At 33.5% G+C, this 9,315-nt stretch overlaps 1 protein-coding gene and 2 long non-coding RNA genes across 6 annotated transcripts in view; 2 read left to right on the forward strand and 1 right to left on the reverse strand.

The window, feature by feature from the left end:
- LOC107483324 (stilbene synthase 1) overlaps positions 1-9,315 on the forward strand; it is a 66,511-nt gene that overhangs the window by 28,967 nt on the left and 28,229 nt on the right. The gene's annotated exons all lie outside the window — the stretch shown is intronic.
- LOC110279867 (uncharacterized) lies at positions 992-3,068 on the forward strand. Of its 2 annotated transcripts, XR_002373514.2 has the most exons (4): positions 992-1,130; positions 1,249-1,394; positions 1,653-1,776; positions 2,441-3,068. It is a non-coding gene; the product is annotated as an uncharacterized LOC110279867 (long non-coding RNA). The 2 variants fall into 2 exon arrangements; XR_008008291.1 differs by lacking the exon at positions 2,441-3,068 and having other exon boundaries at positions 1,653-2,409.
- Positions 6,578-9,315, reverse strand: part of LOC107483302 (uncharacterized) — a 7,160-nt gene continuing 4,422 nt past the window's right edge. The window contains exons 1-4 of one of the 2 annotated variants that reach the window (XR_008008289.1): positions 8,766-9,155; positions 8,591-8,684; positions 8,161-8,432; positions 6,578-6,785 (exon numbers count right to left, since the gene is read on the reverse strand). This is a non-coding gene — a long non-coding RNA (uncharacterized LOC107483302). Of the gene's footprint in view, positions 6,786-8,160; positions 8,433-8,590; positions 8,685-8,765; positions 9,156-9,315 lie in introns of those variants that run through there. The other variant, XR_008008290.1, reaches the window with a different exon arrangement.

Raw genomic sequence — 9,315 nt, forward strand, 5'->3', positions numbered from 1 at the left:
ATATATATATATATATATTTAAAATCTATATATTTGGTTGCATGCCTTGACCATCCTCTAAAAATTATTATTAATTAAACCATGTTTAAGAATAGTGAAAGTTGATATACTATATTCTAAGAGTTCCTTTACTAATTTGTAAATGATTTCTCTTATGTATAATTGTTATTGAATCTGTTCCTTCTAGATTATATTGTATATATATTGTACTATATAATATGATAATTGTAAGTTTGGGATATAGATAGATAATTTATAATCAACAACTATATTGATATGGGTTACTCCATGCAGGAAAGATTAAGTCATTAGCATCAATACAAATTAGAAAACGAAATTCTAAAAGCACACTTTCTAGAGACATAAACATCATTACAAAGTCTAGAGATATACTCTCCAAGTCTTTGACTTCTTAGTACTTGACAACATCCCTATGGATATACTCTCCAAGTCTTTCACAATTACTCCTATAATTCCTGTATTAGTCTTTTTAGCTCTCTAATTTAGTACAGAGTCTAGAGAGTCTTTTCTTTCTTAATACTCAACCTTGGCTTCTTAGTACTTGACAACTGCCCTACGGGTATACTTTCCAAGTCTTTCGCAACTACTCCTATAATTCCTGCATCAATCCTTTTAGCTCTTCCCTTGCTGCTGGTAACTGTCTTAGACTCATTGACAGATTCCTGATTATCAAAACAAATTAAATAGTTAATAATCCTTAACACTCTAATCATACTTTTTTAATCATTGAAAATTCCTTTTCTATACACTAAAAAACTTACTTGTCCACCTTGGACAGATTCATCATCACCAAGATAAACAACATCAGTAGTACAATCCAAGCTAGTAACATTATCCAACCCCTGCAATATCCAATAGACTGGTTCTGCATGATTTTTTAAGAGAAATAGTATGTAAAACTATATAAATTTATTCTAAGGGTTGATATTTTCAAATTTCCTTACCTTCGTAGATTGTTCATTTACAGACTGGCTGTATTTATGGATAAGGTGCTCATCATAGCAAGCTTTTGTGACATTGTACACGTTCTCATTACCACTCAAATGACTACTTTTTACATTAATCCTTAATAGCAACTTCATGTCCAAGGCCGTCTTCAGCACCTCCGGGTAAGAATCATCAGAATCATCCTTCATTATGAATTCTTAAAATAATCAATAGGATGTTAATGCTATTTTTGAACTAATGATAAACAAATTGCAATATGTTCATTGTACCTGACTGTAGGTTTCTCTGACTTTGTTTGCACTCAACCCTACAATTTGGCTTGCTTCGGTATCCCACAACACTACACACATACTTCCAGTTGCATCGGAAACATAAGCTTGAAGCTTATACCGCAAGTCTACCTGAACGGCCTTCTTGCGGCAATGGTCACATTCAAATCTCTCCTCTATCTTTTTGCATTTTTTATGACAATACTTGCAAGCTATGAAGAACCAATCATTCCTCCCGACATCAAAGTCAACAATCGTACATAGTATCCATTTAAACCCAACCTTAACAAAAAAAAATTGTTGTTCTTAAAATGATAAATAATGGTGTATAGCCAAATTCAAAAGGATATATGATTCTTTTATATGCTCACATCACTTGCATTCAACACACTGTCTATTGTTTCAACTTTGCAGATCCCTTTTCTGAGCTCATCAATAGCAGATCGATATGAACTGGATGACATATGACTTATCCTCTGGGATGAAAAACAACTATCACCTTGAGTGCTGTCCACCAAACTATATAACAGAAGATTGAGTAAATTTACATGATATTTTATTACTACAAACTTATTAACAGATATATACCTCTTTTTAAATAGTTCGGCCTCTTTAATATTGGGATTTATGTGGATGTTAGATGTGTCAAAACTACTCTGAATACTAATCTTTCCTGAAGATCAAGACAAAACAATAAATATCTGCATTATTCTAAAAAGCATCTTTATTTAACATTTTAAATCATTTATGTATTTAGATTCATACCATTCCATTCCTTTGCTCTAAATAGTTGGAATGCAACTATGAGAGGTTCAGTCTTATCACCATCTAAATAGGGTTGGATCAAATCTACCAGTGAACCAAATAGGGTACAACTGATAGAATTCTTCCTGATATATTGTAAGTTGTTAGCATGTTTGATAACAATTAAATGAGTTGTACATCAACCTGATTGTCATAAGGCTTTAAATACACAACACTTACTCAAGGTCCTCCACTAACAGCCCTAACCGCTTGCTTTCCTGCCCTTGCTTGGTAACCAAATCCTTTGGGTCCTCCTTCCCTATAACCTCTGCTAGCACATCTATAATGCAAAAAGATGCTTTATGTTAATGGATAAATCATAAAAAAAAAACATTAAACAGAGTCTGGATTAAACCATTACCAAAAAGAAAATTCTGATCAAGCCTTTCTTCTTGCAGGATAGACGCAATACTCCTAAATGTAAATGGCTGAAACGGAAAGAGCAGTTGAGGGATATGAACAACCATGCTTCTTTGTAATAAGGTGATCCTATACTGAAGCGAGCTGCACTTCATCCACATATTGTTCTTTTGGACTATAAAAGAAGAAATACTATATAGCTGCCCCTCCGACAGAATGGGCCGGAACAGTCGCACCACTGATTTTGGAATCGTGCAGTGTATCCTGCTGCCCTGGTAACAATAAAATGACAATAATGTTATATGATAGTTTGAACAAATTCCGGATAATAATTTAGAAGTTAATATGGTTTAAACAAACCTTCAAGTCGTGCAATGCAATCTCTAAAGCACCAGCTTCACTACTATTTGGGCGTGGAGGACCATACCACATCCTTACAACATAAACCTTAATGATCCAATCTGCTCTTTTTGTGGAGATTTCTTCAAGAAAGTCACACCTTTCACCCATGTTAGATTATATATTTCTACTCAAGATATATCTGATATGTACTTATATAAACAACAAAGAGGAGTATGTATATATATAAGTGAAACCAAATTACAGGAAGTTTCATGGCGGGTGCATTCGAAATTCAAACTACAATTACATAAAATTTTATTTGAAATTCCCCCATAATTTCCCTCCAAAAAGGAATATGTAAAAAAAATAATAGGTTTATAGATTAGGTGTGATAACCATCATGAAAAGTTATTAATATCATTAACATACATACATGCATGACATGAACAGTAATAAGGAACTTAAAATTTTGACACTTGGATAGCCTCAATGATCAAACTACTCAAGATTTCTATTTTAATAGATATCTTATAAGATATGATGTACCAAATGGGGCCGGCAGCTTTTGAAACCGCCGGTATCTACTAGTTATTCTATTATTTTTTATATCTTATAGGATAGAATGTACCAAATGCGACTTTTTTATGGGATGTATTTACTAACGGCATACTTGTAAATAATAGTAATTAGGAATTCGGAATGATTTCTATCTCAATCGTTCAATCAGACATATTTACTCAAGAGATTTTAAACCAATAAATAAAGTTTGGAAGATGTTTATAATTGATTATAGAGTAGTCAGCATCATGAGTGCTGGATTGGATTAAAGCTAGACCCCTCCCCCTCTTTTTTTGTTTTTTTGCAAGTCTGATTGGACAACATTTCAAAAGCATATCTCCTATTCTCAATGATATGAAGGCGTTTGAGTACAGAGGATTTTTGACGTGTTGATGGGGTTGGTGATTTTGATTTGTTTGATTAGTTTGTGAAGGTTTCGATTTTGATTATTTTATAAATTAACTAACAGATCTTGAATAATTCGAATATTAAAATAATAAAAAATACATGTTTTTTATTAATAGATATAGATGAAGATAAAAGATATTATTGAAATAAAAATAAAAATTTATATACAAATTAAACTCCAATCATTGTTATATACAATGGTGGTGGTAAGTTTCAGTCACTACAATATTTTTTGCTTTAATTCACGTTTTAAAACTGTAATTATAGGTATAAAAAACCAGAACCTTTGATTTATACTCACTATTTTGAGTAAAAGTCACGGTTTTCAACATGACTAATATATATAGTCACGACTTCTGAGAAAAGGTCACAATCCTTTTCTTACAAAGTGAAAAACATCATTTTTTATATTTATAGTCCCATTTCACAACTGTGACCTTAGCCATGTCATAGTTACACTTTTTAATCCTAACATTATCCATTTTATAATCATAGCTTTTAACTGTGACCATAATCTTTTTATTGTCAGAGTTTTTAACTGTGACCTTAACTCTACTCCATAGTCACAATTTTTAATTGTGACATTAGACTATTTTATAGTTATGGTTAAAAAGAGTGATATTTGGTCTTTTTTTTCTTTAAAATATGATGACTATGATCGCAATTTATAAACGTGACATTTAAGTTTTTTTAATTTAGTCAAAAGGAAAGCCAAATATTTTTTTTCTCAACTATCCTACAAAATGTATCAAATAAGTTTAATAAAAGGCGCAAATCTGACTTGATAAATTGTATTTTCATATATGTAATACCAATATAAATTTACAGTAAAATTTAGATTAGACACCAAATAAATAGGTTTTAAATTATACAAGTTTAGTTACATTATATTATCACAATGTTTATAAGAAAAACCTATAAAAAAATCCCAATGATACCAAAATATTACAATTAAGTAATAACAGCAAGATATAACCCAGAATTTATTCAAGGTGGGATAAGTACTATTTTAGTCTTTAAGATTTGAGGTTAAAATCAAAATTTTTTTTAATTTTTTTTTGTCAAAATAGTCTCCAACGTTACATTTAGTATTAAAATTATTCGTTTTAACACAATAACAATACCTTTTGTCAGCATCACCACAGCATTGCCTCTCTCTCCATGCTCACCACTCATCACCACTAACAATACCACATTTCAAATCTTTCAAATTCAATAACAACAAGAAAAAAAATTCTCCTTCAAATTCAACAACAACAACAAAAAAGATAGAGAGCCTAACTTCAAAAAATATTGAACCCTAATTTAATATCATTGAAGATCCTAATTTAAAATCCTTGAACCCTAACTTTAAAAATTAGGAACCTGAATCCTAACTTGCATGGTAGTAGTGGCACTAAATGCGGACGATGATGATATTGCATAGAAAAGCTATGACGACAAGGTGTCATAGAGGCGGTGGCAAGAGACAACAGAGAGGTGCGAGCAAGGAGAGTCAAATCGCGTGGAGAGAATTGATGGAAGAGAGTCAGAAGAAAACTAAAAGTAACATATATATCATGCAAATAATATAAATTATTCTAAGAACAAACTAGGTTAATTTCTTGTCTTATCTTGTATTATAGTATGCTTTTTACGTGCAAAGCCACCTTTTTATTGATGATGATGATGAGGAGTTTTTTTTTGGGGGGGGGGGGGCAAGTAAGTGATTTAGTCAAATGATGTCGGATATCTATGAGGGTATGGTACAACCCACGAATGGCTAATTCCTACTTATAAAAAGGTGTTGGAACGGTACTGGAAAATAGATGAGAAATGGAAAAATATAAGGAAAAAAGCAAAGGAAAATTGAGCGTCACTCTTAGGTGGTTTTGTCCATTGTGGTGGTTCTATTCCACTGAGTTCAACTATAGACACTACAAAAAAAAGGCCTATGGTCACGGTAAAAAACCGTGACCATAGCTAGTAAAAAGGGTGACCATAGATCTATGGTCACGGTTTTTTACTGTGGTCTATTCTCTCGTGGCCATAGGTCTATGGTCACGGTTTTTTTATCTATGGTCACGGTTTCTATGGTCACGGTTTCAATTTTCAAATTCTGACACTTTAGGCCACGTTTTTTCACCGTGACCATAGGTTAATCTATGGTCACGCGTAAAAACCGTGACCATAGCCTTATCTATGGTTACGGTTTTCACCGTGACCATAGACTCTATGGTCACCCCTCTTTAAAACCGTGACCATAGCCTTATCTATGGTCACGATTTTCACCGTGACCATAGCCTCTTTGGTCACCCCTCCTTAAAACCGTGACCATAGCCTTATCTATGGTCACGGTTTTCGCCGTGGCCATAGCCTCTATGGTCACCCCTCCTTAAAACCGTGACCATAGCCCTATCTATGGTCACGGTTTTTCGCCGTGGCCATAGCCTCTATAGTCACCCCACCTTAAAACCGTGACCATAGCCTTATCTATGGTCACGGTTTTTCACCGTGACCATAGATTATCTATGGTCACCCCACAAAATCGTGACCATAGCCTTATCTATTGTCACGGTTTTTACTGTGACCAAAACCTATTTTGTTTTATGAGATTTAATTTTTTTTTAAAGAATAATCACATCTCAAAATGATGATGATCACAAAATAAATCTAAAAATAAAAAATGATAATCAACAATTAAGATAAGTTGTGATTAAAGTAACCAGCTAACATATCAATATAGTTGAGTAAATACACTTGTCTTAATCTTAGTTTTATACAATGATATATACATTAACACTAAGTAGACACTATTAACAAAATTGTTCCACAGGCATGAGAGCAATACAATTTGGACTATGCCCGGATAGATTGTTTCTGGTCAATTTTTTCCAATGCAAGAATGTAAAATGCAGCTGTTTTGCCTGTCCCATTTTTAGCCCTTGCAAGAATGTCACTACCAGTAAGAGCAATTGGAATGCTTTCTTCTTGGATAGGAGAAGGCCTTTCAAAACCCTTCTCATATATTCCCATGAGCAACTCTCGCTTCAAAAAATAATCCTCAAATTCATTTCTTTTAGTTGCTGTCACATCCTGGGAAATAAAATTAAAGCAGATTCAATACCAACACTAGAGCATATAACATAGAAATTACCTGCAAATCTTATAACCACAGAACCTTAAGTGGCTTACCCATAAATGGTATCATTAATTATGCCTTTCAAGTGGATATTGGAAACGTGTAAATATGAAAAAACTAAATCAGTTTATCTCAATTTCTCAGCAATTTAAGTAAATTAGTTAAAGCAGTTTGTATAGTGAAAACAGTGAACTGAATGCCTAATAGAGAGCAGGAATTAGGATATTAAAAATGACATCGGTAAATAAAAAAAGAAGCTAGTTAAATTCTATGACCAAAACTTCAAGAAGCATTTCATTATAAATGCACTGATATTATTTTCAGTTTAATCTCCCCCCCTTAGTGAAGATCAAGACTGCTGTTGATCTTGGAATTGGAGCACATTATATGAAAATCAACACACAAAATAGGACAAATTAAAACAACAACCCTCCAACACTTAGCTATTAGCCGACACCAAAAGACACTATCAATATTAGCAGACGAATAATGACAATAATAACAACAAATGAATACTAATCTAAACGATCCAATTTTAGCATTAACAAATCAAAGCATTAAAGGTTGAATTTCAGCAACCGCAAATAATATCAATTTAAAATATCAAGCTAGATCCACCCCCTCGCATACTCAACGGCTAAAAGACTTAAGAGTTGTACGAAAGAAACTATAAGTCATATCACAAACTTAGACTCTATGTATTATTAGAACTGATATTATTCTTAGTCATTGCCTTTAATTATTTATTAATAAATCTAAACAAAATAGAAGCCTAAATGCTTGAACTCGTGTATTCAATTCTTGTAGATGAAAGGAATGATTGAGAAATTGAAATCAGTATTATTACTTTTAGATAAACTTCATTAACAAATAGAAAATTAGTAAAATACAGAAATTAGTATTATTACATACTAAATACACATGCGCTAAGTGCCTATTGCAGTAACTATCACATCATGAAGTAAATATTAGAACTGATATATTTTTACAAACTAAAGTGTTGAAACATAAATATTACAAGGACTAAAGCGAGTACATTTAATCTTTTACAGGCTAAGTTTTTAAATGAAAATTTTCCTAGTACTAAAGTGTAGTTTTACTTTCAATTTAATTATGTAAAAGATAGAGAAAGAAACAACTTCTAATTGATATGACAAGTCAAATTCCACATAAGAAACTAGAAAAATATATGCTTAAACGAAATATGTAAAGAATGGGTAAAGAGAAGAATGGGCAGCTTACTGATACATGAAAGTTAGATTAAATGTTAATTCAGAAAACTTTAGAAAGTCAAAAAAAATTCACATGATTGAGTCCATGAGAGAGAACCTGTTGGTATTCCAGATCAAACTTTAGAAACTCATCATCACAGTTCTCAACCATGGTGGCCAAGCCCTTCAAATTCTTCACAGGCTTATCATTGAAAGCAATAACCTATATGAATCCAAAAGGAGGAGGGGTAAGCATTTCAAATCAACCATTGATTAAGAAGCCAAGACCTGAGAAACAACAAGAAGTTGCTCATCAACAGATTGTGCCATAGCATGTAGATGTTTCTCTAGGAGCTTCACTGGAGCATCAAATTCATAATCTTTACCATACTGGATCATACAAATTAAGAAGCAATAATAAAGTTAGTAACAAATATATACTCAAACAACAAAAGATAATTTCTAGAAATAAGATTTTCTGTAATCATAGACACAAATTTCCTGTAATTTCCAGAAATAAAATTTTCTGCCGGAGAATAAATCCATACCTGAATCATGACTTCCAGAGGTTGAATGCACGATGGAACATACTTATTAAGTCTCAGAGATTCAAATTTTTCATTAGAAGCTGGAAAAAAAATACTAATAATAGTTTTGTTAATTGTGAACTACAATGTAAATGCAAATAGAAGCACTAAAAATAAGAAGTTTAAGGTAAAATACCAGAGTCTAAAGGTTGTACACTTTACACCTTCAAAGGGAGGTCTTCAATAAGACTCTCTGTTCTCTCGCTCGCGCTCTCTTTCATCTCGGTCCTGCTCAATGACGAGCTCTAGGGCAACAGCGGTGACGGCGGAACAGCGCAACGACGGTGGCTCTACGGAGGTCACGGTGGCTGGACTGTGCGGCGCTACAGCTCGCGATGGCAATGGCTCCCCGCGTGCGGCAGTTCGGTGGCGGATCGGCAGCAGAGCGCGGCTCCCTCTCTCCCTCAACGCCTCTGCAAAGCAAATCTCTCTCTCCTCCGGCGCCTCAACGACAACGACGACGGCGGGAAGGACCCAGCCGCGTCGTCCCCTCCTCTCTTCCCCTCTTCTCCCTCGAGCTCCCCCTTCTCCCTTCACTGTTGCCCCTTTCTCCCTCCCTCACTGAGTGTTGTGTGCGTGTGTTTAGGGATTTAGGGTATTACATTGAGAAATTTGGGAAATTAGGGTTTTTATTAGAAAATTTTAGAATTAAGATAAAATATATATAACAAATATAACAATTTTAT

The sequence above is a fragment of the Arachis duranensis genome, chromosome 4, assembly GCF_000817695.3.
Source record: "Arachis duranensis cultivar V14167 chromosome 4, aradu.V14167.gnm2.J7QH, whole genome shotgun sequence".
In the NCBI taxonomy this organism is placed as follows: Eukaryota; Viridiplantae; Streptophyta; class Magnoliopsida; order Fabales; family Fabaceae; genus Arachis; species Arachis duranensis.